The sequence below is a fragment of the Herpailurus yagouaroundi genome, unplaced genomic scaffold, assembly GCF_014898765.1.
Source record: "Herpailurus yagouaroundi ecotype Mexico unplaced genomic scaffold, PumYag 162, whole genome shotgun sequence".
In the NCBI taxonomy this organism is placed as follows: domain Eukaryota; kingdom Metazoa; phylum Chordata; class Mammalia; order Carnivora; family Felidae; genus Herpailurus; species Herpailurus yagouaroundi.
Window position 1 is genome coordinate 4,559,143 of NW_024412403.1, and position 17,070 is coordinate 4,576,212.

Below are 17,070 nucleotides of genomic sequence, written 5' to 3' on the forward strand. Positions count from 1 at the left end.
CGAGCCGGAGGCGGGGCGGACGGGCGGGCGGACGGGGTGGGACCGGTGGAGGCTCTCCGGCTGGGGTGCCTCGGGGTGGCTCTCGAAGGCCCAGCGCAGCCTGGACACGGTTCTGGCGGTGCCGGGGGAGGGAGATGGGGAGGGGACGGTAACGGAGAGGAGGTTGGGGTTGGGGCGGCGCCCCGAACCGCAGAGGTCGCTGCGCCCACCTCTGACGCCGTCCTTGCCCGGGGGCAGAGCAGTGCGCTCCCGAGCGGCGTCCCTTCTGTGCGGCCCGGAGCGCGGAGTCCAGGGTACGTTGTCCCTGGCCCCGTTTTTGTTTTCTCCTCCATCGACCCTTGCCATGGATCGGTGCTTCTCAAAGGAGGGCCCAGCAACACTGGCTTCACCTGGAAGCTTGTCAGACCTGCAGGGTCGAGGGCCACCTCAAGATCACTGAATCCATCTGAGTTTCAAGAGGGTTCTCCAGATGATTCGTTTGCAGTTAAAGCGTGAGAACCTGGAGCCTGCAAGGTTGCTATTTATTTGGTCCTTAAGGCCAGGGTCCGATTTTGCCTTCTCCGCGGCCCTCTGCGAGCCAGAGGAGATAGAAACTGAAAAGTCTGGCGAAGCTGAGCTGGTTGGTGGCCCTGGGCCCCGGCTTGGTGTCGTGCAGCCCACCCAGCCTGCAGCCACGGGAAGGCTGGTGGCCTAGCCTTTTCCTGGGATACGGCCAGCGGTCTTCTCTGGCATTCGCCTGGTGATCAGCGCTCTGTGAAAGCTTATCTTTCAGATAAAGGAGAAAATAGCGCTGTGACCTGCCCTCCCAGGACCTTTCCCAGGGAGCTTATGGGAATTGGCACAACCACTGGAGAATTCCCCCTAATTCTCAAATTCCACCCCAGGCCGCCTCCTTCCTCCTCTGCCTGCAACCAGGCTCAGTGTTTCATAGTCTAGAAAGTGGGGTGCTTGCTTCGGTGGCCCGTATATGGTGTAGGAAGTGGAGAGACCCCCAACACAATACCTCTGTTAAAAATGCCACCTTGTGGCTGTGGAGCATTCCCCGGATATTGACCTCCCGCCCCCGTAAGGTACGAGCCAATTTCTTTACACACATGGTCTATAGAAAAAAATCAGTCAGCTAGGAAATGGGGGCTCAGAGCGGTGGGCTCTTGGCCCAAATCACACAGCTAGTGAGAAATGGAAATCCCTTTCCACGCTTTCATGAGCCATCCTGTTCTTTCTGTTGTCACTGCAGTCACCCGCCAGCCATCACTCATTGCCTCGAAACAGCATCCGCCGCGTGCCAGGTGCCCCAGGTGCCATGATGGAAACAGGCGCGTGCATTGAAGAGTCGTTGCCACACTACCTGTCTTCACACTCACTTGGGCAACCTTAAAAAAAAAAGCCATTTGGGGCGCCTGGGTGGCGCAGTCGGTTAAGCGTCCGACTTCAGCCAGGTCACGATCTCGCGGTCCGGGAGTTCGAGCCCCACGTCAGGCTCTGGGCTGATGGCTCAGAGCCTGGAGCCTGTTTCCGATTCTGTGTCTCCCTCTCTCTCTGCCCCTCCCCCGTTCATGCTCTGTCTCTCTCTGTCCCAAAAATAAATAAACCTTGAAAAAAAAAAAAAAGCCATTCAATTCTATTTACAAAATGCCATCCCGATCCTGATAATCCGATAGACCTTCCATGTGGGTTGCCCTGTTGTGGTAAAGTCCCAGCAGGCGACGTGGCAAAGAACCGATGTCTTTGGCCAAAGGCCACCCAGGGCCTGAGGCCTGTCTACAGACAGGAGAGTGAGCTTGGAGCCCGTATCAGTTTCCTGCAGCTGCTATAACAAATTGCCACAAACACAGTGGCTTACAACAACAGAAACTCTCTTACAATTCTGAGGCCACAAGTCCGAGGCCAGTTTCACGGGGCTAAGGTTATGGTGTTGACGGGGTCATGCTCCCTCCAGAGACGCTGGACAGAATCTTTCTGCTCGCCTTGTCCAGCTTCGAGAGCTGCGTTCCTTGCTCTCTTTAGCTCGTGGCCCCTTCCTCCACCTCCAGAGCTGGCAGGGTGGTCCCTTCCAGTCTGCTCCTTCTTTGCTTTGCCTCCCTCTCATGAGGACACCTGTGATGGCATCTGGGGCCCACGGGGACAACCCAGGGTCACCTTCCAGTCTCAGTCTGTAGTGTCCCCAGACCTACAAAGACCCCTTTCTCCATTTAAAGAACCTGACACCAGAGGAAGGAGGGTGACACTAAGAGAAAACAAGAGCCTTATCTGGGGTCTCAGAATGACACCTGCGAGAGCACCGATCCCAGAGTGACCAGAAAAAGTGTCCCGCTTGGGTAGGGAAAGCAAGGGGGGTTTGTGAGAAAGAAGAAGAATCACCTATTCAGATAAACCAGAGAAGAGAGAAAACCTGTTAATTCCGTGCCAACCATCTGAGCAGTTTTCAATCACCGTCTAATCGATTCTTCTCTGCCTGCAACCAGGCTCGGTGTTTCATAGTCTAGAAAGTGGGGTGCTGTCAACACAAACTGTTCCTGGTCTGCATTAGTTAACTCTTTGCTCTTCCTAAAGTTCTATCAGCAGTTTTGTGGTCGAAGGCCAGTCGTTCTACAGGATGTGATGAACGGCTGCTTGTGAAACAATTACAGATGCTGGCCTGGTTTGAAAGCTCATTGGCTAGAAAGTGAAATGGAGCCTCATCATGGAGCCTCTCATGGGCAGAGATTTTGTACGGGTCCACGTCGCTTTCGCCGGCACCAGGGATTAGAGCCTGGCTATTTGGGGGGCCGTTATGCAGCCCACCACAGAAGCTGGACCAACTCTGTGAGACCTCCCCCCACCCCCCCCATCCCCCACACACACGCACAGCCAGAGGCACCTGCCAGGGCCCATGTGAATTCCTGACCCGAAGAAACCGAGAGAGGAAATTTTGGGGGTAAAACTTGGGATAATTTGTTAGGTAACAATAGATAACCCACACACCATGTCACTGAGCACGACCAAAGGGGCATTGGAGGCCCTCCCCCCAACCAGGGGTAGAAACAAGATGGGGGAATCCGGATTTGTTTATCCCACCGGGTTGATACCTTTTCATGAATACCCTTTGGCCTCATCACTGTGGCGCTGATGGAAGGGAACACCACCCCCCTCACTGCCGCCCCTGTGAGGAGCATGGGGGGGGGGTGTAAAGACGGGGTTGTGGATCCGTGCACCGTCAGCCCAGACTGGGGTTACAGCACGTGTCACCTGCCGGGGCTGTCCTGCAGCACCAGGGCCAGAGAAGGGAAAAGTCTGAGAGACGGACTATACTCACACGGCGGCCAGACCATCCGTAAAAACAGAGCTCTTGCAACAATCTGTTCTCTGCCGTAACTGGCCCTGGGGGCCAGCCTGCTGGAAGTCAGACTTGCGGAAGGCAGACTATTTCCTTCCCACGATCTCGAAAGTGAAGCAATAACCTCTACAGCGACTTGCCCCCAGGTGACCAGGGTTTGCTGAATAACTGACAGTTTCTCTCAAATTGTGTCCCTATTTCTGATTTAGGACCCACCAGAGAAAGCCGAATATATACGCCTAACCGGCCACAGGGGACGTCTGCTTCTAGCTCGCTGCCCTCAGCCCCGACCCAGGGCTCACACGGAGCCTTCTCCCTGCCCGTGAGGCTTTGCCCAAACCCCCGAGCGGCGGTGGCTGACCTCCTCCTCCTGGTCGTCATCAGCTCTCGCTAAATACCTTTGCTCCTTCCCCCTTGGGTGGTCTTCCTCTATTTCCGCACTCGTTAGGAACAAAACGCCAGCCCACAGGCGCATTGCAGGAGGAAACGTACGTGTGTGCATATGTGTGCCTGTGTGTGTGAGTGAGTGAGTGACCCCGGGATAAGAAGGAAGAGCAGAGAACACGCCTGTTCCTTTACTCCCGTGTTTTGTGCAACGAAGGTTCCCCGCGGATGTAGGGGCGGGTGTGGCAACAGGCAAAGCCGGTCTCCCCTGGCTTCTGTCGGCTCAGCTGGACCACATTTCCCAGCCTGCCTTGCAGTCCGGCAAGGCCCTAGGCCTGAGGCCTGCCTCTGGAATGTGGGAGGAAGCGAGGCACACAGCTCCCGAGCCTGGCTCCTGGAAACTTCCAGAAATCCTCTACACTCTCCCGTTCCTCACCTGCAGGTCAGATGCAGAGGGTCTGGTGGGGACTCGAAGGAGCTGGCGATGGTGGGGCCATGACGTAGAAGGATGCTGGTGGCCCAGGGACAGTGTGGCTCAGAACCCTGCCAGTCGGCCTAGGACATCCGTGATGTGAGCGAGGGGCACGGCCGGGTCGTGGTAAGCTGCGGAGGTCTTGAGGTGCTTGTGGTAGCCGTGAGCTTATTCCGATGGGAACGTGGGCCCCGCACTCAGCCCCACGCTCCGACCTGCTGGGAAGCCAGGTGTGGTGGGCTACCTCTTCAGAAGCCACGTTCAAGGGCTAACCCCCAGAGCCTCTACGGACCTAGAGAGTACAGAAGAGAGGTGTTTGATGAGCGGGAAGAGTCGCTGGATTTGGGGGACAGGTAGCTTGTAGAAATGGTTTCACTTAATGTTCCTAAAATCCCCCTGAAATTAACTATTGCTTAGCGTGATGAAGAAAATAAAATTAGCCGTAATCCTCCAATCTAGAGATGACCACTGGTAGGAAGCTCGACATTTTTTTAAAACATGTATTTTTCTGCACGCCTGGGGGGGGCTCAGACGGTTGAACGTCCGACTTGGGCTCAGGTCACGATCTCGCGGTTCGTGGGTTCGAGCCCCGCGTCGGGCTCTGTGCTGACAGCTCAGAGCCTGGAGCCTGCTTCGGAGTCCGTGTCTCCCTCTCTCTCTGCCCCTCCCCTGCTCACCCTCTGTCCCTCTCAAAAATAAGTAAACATTAAAAAAAATATTTTTTCCTTATAAAACTTCTCTTCAGGGCTTCACATAGCAATGGGAGCTCATCGCAGCCAGAGAAACAGGACAGATGACAATCAGTATCACGTCCTGGGGGTTGTAAACACGACCGTGGTCAACAATGGGGAGCAGGTGGCACAGCCAGATTCCTCTGAGAGTGACCAGCTCAGGGACACCGTCTCCAACGACCAAAGTCTGGAGCTAAGCCATAGCAGCCGGTCACCCTCATCATGCATTTGTTCAATAAGATGTCATTCATTAAGCAGCTACTAGGTAAAGAGTGCCATGTAAGATCCCGGAAATACCAAAGAAGAATATGATACGGACCTCCCCGCTCTGGGGTCTTATAATCTGATGGTGGGGAAGATGAATTAACACAGAAAGAGAGCAGTATTCGAGAACCCCGTAACTGGGGGGCTGTGGGGCCCAAGGCCCGGAGAGCCATCTCTCCCGGCAGAGGGGACCGCCCCGGGCGTGTGTGCCTGTCAGACCCAAACTCTGGTGCTGCGTGCAATCCAGCGAAGGTGGACACGGAAGGCGACAGAGTGCGGTCCCAGATGCGGAGCCACTTCGTGGGCCATCTCACGGTGAATGCACGGCGGGAAACACCCCAAAGCATTGCTGCCCTTTTGTGCATCTGCCCCCTTTAACTGGATGATTTCCAGAGAGCGTGAGCCGGTCAGTTTTCTCCTTAAGGAATCTCCTCTCGGCGGAGGTGTCGCTGGGTTCCTGAAGCAGCCGGGAATAGTGGTCTGTCTCCTGTAGTATCTGCATCGTGGCTTTCTGTAAGGGAGTGCCCGTTCGCTGCAGCATGAAATATTGAATTACGAATGGGATCTGCTTGGCCAGACGTTTGCTGGTTTCCTGGAAGAGGGAGGAAGAAGGGTCAGCCGGAGGGGTCTCGGCCTGTGTTTGCAGGGAAGCCTTGGGATTCTCGGATGAGTGGATAGTTGCCTCGAGAGGTCCCGGTGGTCCCGTCCACCCCACTCCAGTGGTCAGCATCCAACCACGGCAAGGCGCTCTCTGTGCTGCCCCGAACTCTAGGATCAGGCATTCCCTCTGGCACTATGAACCCACCCTGTAAGCGCAAACCCACAGCACGTTCTCGACATCCCAGCCTTCACAGGAGCTCCTCCCCCTCCTCCACCCCCACGCCTGCTCCACCTCCCAGAGAGACCTCTGGGCCCCTTGATCCCCTGGCCCCTCCTGGGAGCTGATCAGGATGTGCTTCAAGGCTCACCTCGTTCCCTCTCTTCACAGGGATGCCCAGTTTGCCTGGCAGCTGGGCCCCACATCTGGATAACTACTTTCTATTCTGATGAAGAAAAGGCTTCCAGAGTTGGGCTTCTTTGCGGGTTAAAAGCCACCTTCCGTTCTATGCACCCCGCGTGGGCGGAGGGTTGGAAACCTTGGAGGTGACTGGGCTACGGGATCTAGGGAAAGGGTTTTTCCTTCCTGTCTTGTGGACTCAGTGAGTTCGAGGCTGCTCCAGACCTGAGTGCCTTCTGAACCTCAAGGAAAACCAAATTGTAACGAGTAAAGTTAGTGCTGGTTGTATTTTGCTGAATTGCAATAATAGTGGCTTGGTAATAGATGCATAGCACGAAACAGAAAGAACTCTGCGGTCAGAACTGGTTTTGAGTACATGCTTTGCCGCATCAAAAACCTGATTCCGGGGCACCTGGGGGGGGGCTGTCAGTTAAGCTTCAGACTTCAGCTCAGGCCATGATCTCACAGTTCGTGAGTTCAAGCCCCTGTGTGGGGCTCTGTGCTGACTGCTCAGAGCCTGCTTGCGAATCTCTCTCCCTTTCCCTCTCTCTCTGCCCCTCCCCTGCTCTCTCTCATTCTCGCTCTCTCTCTCAAATATACATGAACTTAAAAAGATTTTTAATAAAGAAAATAAAAACCTGATTCCCGAATTAATTAAAAGTCCCTTGACAGGGTTACTGTTAAACGATAACATAGATAATATGTGAGTATTTACCACCGCAGAAGGGATTTAATACACAGTAGTGGCCCCTCCCACCTTCTCTCAGTGACACAACTGTCAATCAGAGTGCCCGGCATCTGCCGGGCAAACACCCGTGGCACTGACCTACACGCTCACCAAGAAATACGCACTCACGCGCACAACTCGATCTCAGTGATGGGTGAAGTCAAAGACCGATCATTGGAGAAAGACCGTTTCTGCTCAAGGTCCCGCACAGGATTGCCCACCGGGTTAAAAACCTCTTCCCGGACTCTGTTCAGAACCACGCGGTAAATCTGGTCTTGACAAAGCCAGCTGTTTCATATTCCAAACTGAAGCCGGGCCCGATTTTCTGCTGCCTCTGCTTGTTTCGTTTTCACGTCTTCAACTTTGTCCTGGTTGGATAAGAAAGGTACACATGTTCCTTCTTTTCTCGCCCTTGTTTAAACATCGTAGGAAGCACTATTGTGTTGAGACAGAATTAAACACAATTTAAGTCAGAGAAGGCCTGGGATTTTACATGGTGGCTTTAAGAAGGCCCTCGGCAGCCCGTGCTGCTGTCCCTTGCAGGTCCTGCCCTCTCCACGGCCGTAAGGCCTCCTCTCCAGCCTGGAGAAATCATGATCCAGGACCAGGCCTGTCCCCCAACCCCTGGTGAGGCACCCGGGGGCTCAGACTCAGCCCCTAGCAACGGTGGAGCGGTCATAAGTCAGGTATCATTTTTACCAACTGGCCAAAGAGGTAAAACAGTCAGTTGTTGTGGGAAAATGGCAGAAATCCTTTTTCCTGCTCACCTGAGTTGTGGAATGAGATTCAGACCCACCGACCCAGGCCTGGGCAGAAGAGGGTTTTTATCTAGAGTGGAGAAGGCAGCTGGACATCCCCGGCACCCCATTACTGAGAGGGGGATCAGAGTTGTTGAAGGGGGAACCCACACAGCTGTGGCAGTATGTTTAAGTCCAACTTACAAAGATTTTGGAATAGGACCAGTGGACAATTCTGTCTTTGTAGTAGATACAGATTCAAAGGACGGGTCAGACAGCAGGCACAGTCACGTATTCAGAGGATCAGCACTAAGCCCACATCATCCTGTGCTGCAGAAGATAATGCAGAAATGACAACTCGGCCGGGTGCTTCCTTCCATCTCTCCCAGGGAGCACGAACTAAGTCCTGAGCAGGTGCAAAACGGCAGGTGCTCCTAGAGCGGCCGGCCCAGCAAGCCTGCGGCTATAACCTTGGCCTCAACTTTGAAAAAAATTTTTTTAATATTTATTTATTTTTGAGAGATAGAGATACAGAGTGTGAGCAGGTAAGGGGCAGAGAGAGAGACATACACAGCCTCTGAAGCAGGCTCCAGGCCCCGAGCTGTCAGCACAGAGCCTGACAAGGGGCTCGAACTCACGAACCGGGAGATCATGACCTGAGCCAAAGTTGGACGCTCAACCGACTGAGCCACCCAGGTGCCCCCGTGGATAATATTTCTAACTGCAATACCAAACAAACCACTGTGGTGAATTCTATAAATTCCCCAGACATTTTAAAGATAGGAACTTTTTTAAATTTAAGTTTGGCTTACCCACTGTACCCTAAGGCAATGTTTCTAAATGGAGATTTTTTTTCTTTTCTTTCTCTAAAAAATTTTTTAATGTTTATTTTTGAGAGAGAGAGAGAGAGAGAGAGAGCATGAGCAGGGGAGGGACAGAGAGAGAGGGAAACACAGAAACCAAAGCAGGCTCCAGGCTCTGAGCTGTCAACACACGGGGCTCGAACCCACAAACCATGAGATCACGACCTGAGCTGAAGTCGGACACTTAGCAGACTGAGCCACCCAGGTGCCCCGAACGGAGGTTTTTTTCATAATGAGAAAAAAATTTATGATCTGATAATGCTAATTTAAAGAAAACTGACTTTTTTTTTTTTTAATTTTCAAGTAGATTGCATGCCCAGCGTGGAGCCCAATGTGGGGCTTGAACTCACGACCCTGAGATCAAGACCTGAGCTGAGATCAAGAGTTGGATGCCTAACTGACTGAGCCACCCAGACGCCCCGAGGAAAACTGACTTTTAGGAAACCAAATTGTTATTCTATGAAAATACATTTCAGTTGAGGGTATTCACCCTGAGAGAGAAGCTGAGTGTTTGTAACTCGTAGAAAGCACTGGATTCGTTCAATGGAAACAGAAACCTATTATTACAGCACTTACAGATCTCCCGAGAACACATCCAGACACGAAGAGTGCTAGTTTTATTACGTGCTAAAACAAAGATACAATGCACGCATGCGCGCACGCGCGCGCGCGCGCGCGCACACACAGACACACACACACACACACGAACACCCTCCTGGCATCAGGGCTACAGCAGAATGAAAGTTGGAACTTCCCCAGGCAAAGCAAGGACACTCTTATCAAACCACTGACCCGTGTGCTCGCTTCGGCAGCACACACGAAACCACCGACCTCTTCGGTCGGTCGTGCACTAGGCGTGAAGACAAGAAGGGAAGAGAAGTAAGTCGAACTGTCCAGCCTCAAAACGAAGAAGCCAGAGAAAGTTGGAGGCGATGGAACTGTCTCCTGGTGCGGGCGGGGCTCCACGTTGGTGGCTGGGAAGCAGTTGTAGGAAAGCCTAAGGGGCCCCGTGGTCTCTTGCGTGGGCACGTTCATCTGTCTGCACGCTTCTTACGTGTCAGAAGTACCCTCTGGTCTTGGTAAACATGACACCGTGTTTAGGCAGAGCCTCGTCCTAGGACTTGCCGTTTGGGGTATTGGCTGTAAGTGTGAGAACCCAGTTTTTAAACTCCTCCCTGATTTTGTTGTCTAAGCAGGTCTCGTTCTGCCTTATGACTTCTTCTCCTCACTTTCCGAGGTCCTGATTAAACAGCTTAATTTTCCGAAAATGAGAGAGAGTCATCGATCTGAGCCGTAACCGCATTAAAGAGCTGGGACCTGCCTGGGGCAGCAGCGTGTGGTGTTGGGCTGGGGGCCGCGAGAGGATCCCATCGGCCACCCAACCATCCCGTCTCTCAGGCAAGACAAATGGAGGGGAGCTCCTGCGTAACGGGGCGGCCAGCACGCCACAGGCAGGGACGCGAGGAGGGCCATCTCAGGATGTGCTGGGCCACCAGGAAGGATGCGGCCGTCTAAAGGGAGCGGGTGACAGAGAAGCCAGTTTCTGTGCCTGTCACCTGGAGTCCCCGGGAATCCTCACGGATCAGAAAGAACACTTTATCCGCTTCATTGCTGGGGATGCCGCCTCCACACAGGTGCGGCCTCTCTGTCGCCCTCCGGTGGCTCTCCCTTATTTGCTTTTCTAACGACGGGAGTGATTTCTGAACAAAACAATAGCGAACGATGACACTCCGCAGCTTGATGGAATTGGCCGACAGATTTCTTCAATACGTGGGCCGAATCCCCTGTGACAGCATTCGAGGGGATCCGGAATTTCTATTTTTGTGCGAAGTTCGCTAAGACGGGCCCCTGTTGTGGCGCCTGGGTGGCTCAGCTGGTTAAGTGTCCAATGCTTGACATGGGCTCAGGTTATGATCTCGCGGATTCGTGAGATCGAGCCCCGTGTTGGCCTCTGCGCTGACAGTGTGGAGCCTGCTTGGGATTCTCTTTCTCCCTCTCTCTCTCTCTCTCTCGTCTCCACCTTCTGTCTCAAAATAAACAAACATTTGTAAAAAATGTTTAAGATGGACACCTGTTAAAGAGCCCAAGGATGGCTTTGCATGCAATACAGCTCGAATGACCCGGTGTGCAGTTTTGTTATGTCACTGGAGTGGGGAAGTGCCAAGAAGCGGCCGGGCTTGGGTTTGGCTTCGCGCTTTGTATTTAGAGAACAAGTACACTTGAAAATAACGTAAGCTTTCTTTACGAAAATGCTCTGTCAGTGATAATTTGAGTGTTATAAACTGATAAACGGCGCTTTGGTAGGGGATATTGGTGGATATTGGTGGCAGGCAGGGTACAGTCCTAACCAATCAACGATGGCGATGATAATGAAGGGGAGGAGAAGGAAGGACACAGAGAGGCACCACAGAGGGTTGTCTTTGGGCCAAGCACCCTCCACATCTCAGTTAAGCCCCCCCCCCCCCAACTGCAGGACAAAGCACGTGGCTTGGTTGCTTCTCTGTTTTACAAGAGAGTAATCTAAGGCCCAGAGAGGCTAATTGCCAGATACCGTCACGGAGCGAGTCAGTGGTGGAGGGTCCCAGGGCACACCCAGCTCACCGCCTCCACAGCCCGTGCAGGTGGACACGGATGCCTGAGTGCCCAGCGGGCTCAGCCTCTGCCTCGGTGAATGAGGTCCCCGACCCAGGCGGGAGGAGTGTGTTGGGGTCTAGAGGCAGTTTGTGGATTACGTACCGAGGCCTCGTAAAATGCGGATGACGTTGGATGACACCAGGAAGTCATAAGGTCTCACAGGTGCTTTGGTGGGGGGAGGGGCAGTTTGAATCTCTAGTCGGAAATGTATGAGATTGTTTCCCGATCCTTCAAATCATCATTATCATAATCGTTATGAATTTTTAAAAATTAACTTAAAATATCACAAATGTAAAATGAAAGTTTGAATGCAGACGATTTAAATATTGAGAAATGTACTATCAAAAACGGCTATCAAAATGCAACGTCTTTTTGCAAAACACCAAGGTTTTTGTCAGTTTGACAAGGTTGTGTCTTTTAGACAGGGATACGTCTTTCGAAGCCCTCTTCTGTGAACTGAGGGGAATCCCACTAGAGTTGGGGCTCCTCAAGGTATGTTCCCTGGATCACTGGGAAGTTAGAAGGGCAAACTCATTGCCCCCTCATCCCCCCGATTTATTGACCCAGAAACTTGGATTGGGACCCAGGAATCTGAATTTAAATAAACTTTCCAGGTGATTCTTTTTTTTTAAATTTTTTCAGTGTTTACTAATTTTTGAGTGACAGAGACAGAGCATGAGCAGGGGAGGAGCAGAGAGAGAGGGAGACACAGAATCCGAAACAGGCTCCAGGCTCCGAGCCATCAGCCCAGAGCCCGACGCGGGGCTCGAACTCAGATCATAACCTGAGCCAGAGCTGGTGCTTAACCGACTGAGCCGCCCAGTCGCCCCCAGGTGATTCTTGTGCACATTGCAGTTGGAGAGCCACTGGCTTCTTTCTTCCAACTCAACGTTCTTGGGAGTACATGTTTCCTGGCTCAGAAGAATTCGTTGCTTTTGTCTGACAGGCTGGGAAAAGAACTGGCTGTTTCACTGTCAAGGTCGACAAAGTGTGAACCTGTTGCAAAAGGATACGTCTTCTGAGTCAGTGTTCATTCCTTTTGCCCTCCTAAATGGTTTATGGTTTTCTTCCTTCCCTTCTTGCTTCCCAGATTGATCCGCTCTGCGTTTCGACATTAGGCAGTTGTTACTTCCCAGTTTCGGAAGCTCCCCTGTGAGCCCCTGGCCACGAGCGATTTGGTTTTCAGAACGTGCTTGTTTCTTGGCTTGTGTGGGCAGCTCAGTGGGGTGTCTCAACCACCTCAGGACGGAGTGCCTTGGGTAGGCGGTAACTTTTGCAACTTGCAACTCAACCCGTTGAAACTCAACCCGTTGACTCACACTGACAAGGCAACGTGAGCCCATGGGTAAGTCTTCCTGCCAGACGGGGCACTGTGGCCTTTCCTTCCTCCCAGGAGAGCTCGGAAACAAGACGGAGCACAAGGGCATTCACGAGGGACCCTGGTGTTAATGCTCAGGGAAGCCTTGCTGCAAGGGAGTCGGGAAGCCAGAAGGGGGAGCTCTCCCGCCATACCACTGTCCAAGAAGTGTCCCTTACAGACCCGGCAGAGGACCCCTCAACAGGAATCATCAACGGTAGGCCCCAACAGGAAGAGACGCGCAGCATCCCCTACAAGCGACCAACCACCCCTGCAGCTCAGCCAGGGAAAAGCCGTCAGCACGCTGAACGCGTGCTTTTCTCCGATGGACTGAGTTCAAAACAACCCAACTTTCTCCTTCTTCTGTATAAAATAAAATTCTTCTCCTTTGTTTGTGGGACTTGCCTATGGTTTTGCCATGGCTTTTTACCCCCCAAATTGCAATTCTCTGTCATTCCCAAATAAATTCATTTTTGCTGGAGAAATAACTATTTTATTTCTAAGGCCAACAACCTATGTGAGTGATCATTTTGCCAATTCTGGGCTTTATAAGGGGGTCGGTAAGCTCACCTCCCCAGGATGACACGTGCCTTCAGAAAAGCCAGGTAGTGCATTAGGGCGACAGTTGCTAATTACAGAGTGGGCCCAAACAATGGATCAGAACAGTGAGCCCAGAAATAAACCCACACACATGCAGTTAGCTGGTTTTTGGTGGCGGGGCGGGGGCGGGGGGGGGGGTGTTCAAGAATACACCACGGGGAAAGGATAGTCTCTTCACCAAATGATGGTGGAAAACTGGAGATCTACATGCAAAAGAATGCAACTTACACTATACACAAAAGTCAGCTGAAAATTGATCAAAGGCTTGAATGTAAGACGTGAGATGGTAAAACTCCTACAAGAAAACATAGGCTGAAATCTTCACGATATTGGTCTTAGAAATTATTTCATGGATATAATACCAAAAGCACTGGCCACCAAAGCAAAAACAGATAAGCTGGACTACAGCTTAGTGGAAGTGGAAAAGCTTCTCCACAGCACTGGAGACAACGAACAAAGGCAAAAGCAACCTACAGAACGGGAGAAGATATGTCAAACCATATAACTGATAAGGGGCTAGTTTCCAAAATACTTAAAGAGCTCCCACAACTTAACAACGATGACAACAATAAAATCCCAAAAACCCAATCAAACCTGGGCCCAATACTTGAATAGAGATTTCTTCAAAGAAGACATACAAATGGCCGATGGGTCATGATCTCGTGGTTCGTGGGATCGAGCCCTATGCTGGGCTCTGTGCTGACGGTGTGGAACCGGCCTGGGATTCTCCCTCGCGCTCCCTCTGCCCCTGACCCTCTCTCAAAAACAAATAAATATCAACATTTAAAACAAACCACACAAGGGGCGCCTGGGTGGCGCAGTCGGTTAAGCGTCCGACTTCAGCCAGGTCACGATCTCGCGGTCCGTGAGTTCGAGCCCCGCGTCAGGCTCTGGGCTGATGGCTCAGAGCCTGGAGCCTGTTTCCGATTCTGTGTCTCCCTCTCTCTCTGCCCCTCCCCCGTTCATGCTCTGTCTCTCTCTGTCCCAAAAATAAATAAACGATGAAAAAAAAATTAAAAAAAAAAAAAACAAACAAACCACACAAGTGTGAGCAAGGACGTGGGAAAATTAGAACCCTTGTACACTGTTGGTGGCAATGCAAAATAATGCGGCCACCGTGGAAAGCCATAGAGATGTTCCTCAAAAAAATGAAATATGGAGCTACCATAGGATCCAGCGATCCCACTTCTGGGTATTTATCCAAAGTAGTTTAAATCAGGATCTCAAAGAGATATTAGCACTCCTTTGAGGATGCTGGCCCCATCACAAGATGTGGAAACAACCTAAGTGCCCATAGGTGGATGAATGGATAAAGAAAATACACACAAAGGAATAGGATTTGGCTTTTGCAAAGAAGGAGATTCTGCAGCATGTGACAGCATAGATGTACCTTGAGGATGTTGGGCTGAGTGAAATAAGCCAGCTACAGAAGGACGAAGACAGGACGATCCCACTTCCACGAGCCATTTAAACAAGCCAAACTCACCGAACCAGGGGGTAGAATGAGGGTTGCCAGATGTTGGGGGAGGGGAAACAGGCAGTTGCTAATCAACAGGTGTGACATTTCAGTTATGCAAGATGAATAGGTCTAGACGTTGCCATACAACATCGTGCCTGTAGTTAACAAGACTGTATTGCACACTTAAAAATTTGTTAAGGGGCGCCTGGGTGGCCCAGTCGGTTAAGCGTCTGACTTCAGCCCAGGTCATGATCCTGCGCTTTGTGGGTTCGAGCCCCGCGTCGGGCTCTGTGACTGCCTCAGATTCTGTATCTCTGTCTCTCTCTGCCCCTCCCCTGCTTGCACTCTGTCTCCCCAAAATAAATAAATATTAAACAATTTTTGTTAAGAGGGTAGACCCCACGTTAAGTGTTCTTACCCCAATAAAATTAAATTTTAAAAAATGTACATGCTGTTTTCTAAGTGACGGGCACAATTCTAAGGGCTTTACAAATGTGAATGTATTTCATCAGAAAACGATTGATGGTAAAGGCCCAGAGAGGTTACGTGACTTGCCCAGGGCCACACACCAGGCAGTCTGGCTGCAGAGTATTTGTTATTTGCGCGAACTCAGGGAGGACCGCTGGGGCTCATTTTTCCGACACCGCTCTGAATGCTTCTCACGTCAGCAGTGAGTCCCCAGCACCTGGGCCCTCAGGATTTACACCCGGACGCACGATGACCGACCATTTCAATGCATTTGCTCATCCAAGACTTGACTTTCCCAAAGACCTTGAGTGGTGGTTTTCAAAGTGTGGTCCCTGCACCAGTAACATTGGCCTCACCTGGGAACTTGATAGAAACATAAATTCTTGGGCCCCACCCCAGACCTGGCGTGACTATAAAACTTGTATGATTTTATCTCTATCACTTGGTAACCTTACCTTGGCCGGTTCCGGAAGGCAGGGCTGGCTCCCATGGAGTTCTTTTCTAGGACCGTCCTGAAGAATGTCACCTGAAATACCGATGTGTCTGGAAGAACATTTCTTCCTTCATTGCCTCCGCCAACGTCAGCTTGTTCGTGATCGGATCTCCTGCCGGCTCCGCACGTTGCTATCCTTTAACCCTTGAGACGGGACGTGTGATATTTCGCACCACACTCACGACAACTTTTTCGGTGCCTTGCCCGCTACATCTGCTTTGGTCGGGATTCCTGTGAGATGGTTAGCGAAAGGCAGTGGAATGTTCCATTTTCTCCTCAAATATACTTGAAGGCTGCGAGGCTCTGGGATCCTTCTTTGGCCAGGACCAGCGAAGCCTTCTGTTGCGATGGCCCCGCGCCTGACACCCTCTCGGTGCGTTCCATCGCCACCCCTCTTATCTGCGTGTTTATTTGTTCTTGCACTATGCAATTCATTAATTGCCTTGTGGGATTTATCGAACAAACGTTCCCGGGCACCTGCTGGGTTCCAGACACCAGGCAGCGCACATCATTACTGACCGACGCCCACCGATTGCCCGCAAGGGCTCAGTCCCTGCTGTGCAGAAGGTCGGTGCCCCTCTCAGGTGTCTCCTGTGACAGACTCACGCTGCCTTCCTCCTGTGGGTGCCTCCTTTGACATTGTCCTCCCGGCCTCCCTGTCTCCCCGCTGCCCCCACATACCCTCCCACTTGGGTTGGATCGAAAGCTTTGAATTCTGAGTATTTCTTTCGATTCCTGGGGCATCAAATGGCCACTGTATGTTTCTGTTTGTTTGTTTGTTTATGTTGGGAACCGAACGTCATCTTCTGCTATTTTTGTCCTTGTTTTTAATTTGTGGTTAAGTCTGGCCATCTGGCCTATCATTTCCTGAAACCTTCCTGGCCTCTAAGCAGCTGAATGTCTGTCTCTCTGTTTTACCTTCCTATTGGCAGAAGTTGTCCTTCCTGTTACTAACAGAGCCGACATCTCTGAATGTACGCCTGCACTTCCCAAAGGAAAGGAGAGGACCCTCCAGCGGGAGAGGAGGCAGAAAACCTGGGGAAGCCCCTCCTGGGAGCCAGCAATCATTCAGGAATGCCTACATCCCTGTCCTTTATCCTGAGAAAAAGTGGGAAAATAATAGAGTGAGACTTGCTATCAGAATTCACGCTAGGGGGTGCCTGGGTGGCTCTTGGATGAGCCACAGACTCCATATCCCAGCTCAGGTCAGGATCTCACCCTTTGGGAGTTCGAGCCCTGCGGCGGGCTCTAAGCATCATCTAATAGCCCAACTATTGCGCCACGGAGAAGGGAATGGTCACCTGTTTTTAGATGCTTTAAGGTTTTTTTTTTTCCTCTTTTTAAATTAACTCCTTCCTGCATACCTTGCACATTCATATGGAATTGAAAGATGCTTATTAAGCACGCTACTTTAATTGAGGAAGCGGCAGTGAACAAGACTGCAGAGTCCCTGTTGTGTGACTACCCTGTCACCTTCCAGCGGGTAAAAGCCAGATACATTAGTCTCGTGATTTGCGAGAAATAAAGAAACATACCTTGATGGTAACACTATTGAGAAGCATTACGCA

At 51.6% G+C, this 17,070-nt stretch overlaps 2 long non-coding RNA genes across 2 annotated transcripts; one reads left to right on the plus strand and one right to left on the minus strand.

Annotated features, from left to right (window-relative positions):
* On the plus strand, positions 1 to 8,837 carry LOC121035920 (uncharacterized). The gene is made up of 3 exons (XR_005793142.1): positions 1 to 293; positions 7,435 to 7,577; positions 8,799 to 8,837. It is a non-coding gene; the product is annotated as an uncharacterized LOC121035920 (long non-coding RNA).
* LOC121035921 (uncharacterized) lies at positions 6,839 to 16,687 on the minus strand. Its single transcript, XR_005793143.1, has 2 exons — positions 15,465 to 16,687; positions 6,839 to 7,259 (listed from the first exon to the last, which is right to left on the minus strand). It is a non-coding gene; the product is annotated as an uncharacterized LOC121035921 (long non-coding RNA).
* Positions 16,688 to 17,070: the final 383 nt, after the last annotated feature.